Source organism: Sander lucioperca, chromosome 20 (genome assembly GCF_008315115.2).
Source record: "Sander lucioperca isolate FBNREF2018 chromosome 20, SLUC_FBN_1.2, whole genome shotgun sequence".
Lineage (NCBI taxonomy): Eukaryota > Metazoa > Chordata > Actinopteri > Perciformes > Percidae > Sander > Sander lucioperca.
Window position 1 is genome coordinate 15,952,932 of NC_050192.1, and position 763 is coordinate 15,953,694.

Below are 763 nucleotides of genomic sequence, written 5' to 3' on the forward strand. Positions count from 1 at the left end.
AATTGTTTTTGGTAATTTGCTTCTTTTTTCACCTCAAAAGAAAAACAAACTCAAATCAAAGCTTCTTAAGTGACAACTTTGTAGATAGCAGTTCCACAAAGAGAATACAAACAATCATAATATTGGCAGCACCAACTCCAGCTACTGACTCTGTTCCACCTGCAGAAACTGCCTTCTTCATACATTCGTACATTTTCCAGTACTGCACACCAAACACAATCAACCATTTATATGGGCATATGTGGACTGTCTGACCTTGTTTTACCTTGCAGTGTCCGGCGACACATTCACTCTGCCACCAGACGATGATACAGTGAGTATTATTTATTAAAAGCATATGGCTTGGCACATCCTGTCAATACAAATACTATTCAATATGGCAGGGGGAAGGGACTTCTGCAGCATGGGAAGGGGCTTCTACAGCCGATGATGAAGAGACAGTGTCACTGGACTCCAGAAGGCCTGAGGTGTCATGTCAATCTTATGGAAATGCATATTTAGCCAATAATGGATGAGAAGTCAGTGATAAAGCACTCATAGAAAATATATTTGTAACAGGATCCAGATGCAGTACAGCCTGACAGCCAGCCTGGCAACATAGTGACTATTGGCTAAAGGAAATCTAATTTATGCACAATTCCTGCTGTGCTAATCAATGGGTGGTTTACTGAATTCACAAACTGTCAGATATCTGTACACACGACATCTGAAGAAACAAATAGAGCTGGCAGATGTACAGATTGCTGTCAGCAAAAGAAGTCTC

General features: G+C 40.8%; 1 long non-coding RNA gene across 1 annotated transcript; it reads left to right on the forward strand.

The window, feature by feature from the left end:
- The first annotated feature begins 377 nt into the window (after positions 1-377).
- LOC118493943 lies at positions 378-763 on the forward strand. The gene is made up of 3 exons (XR_004895984.1): positions 378-467; positions 559-600; positions 688-763. It is a non-coding gene; the product is annotated as an uncharacterized LOC118493943 (long non-coding RNA).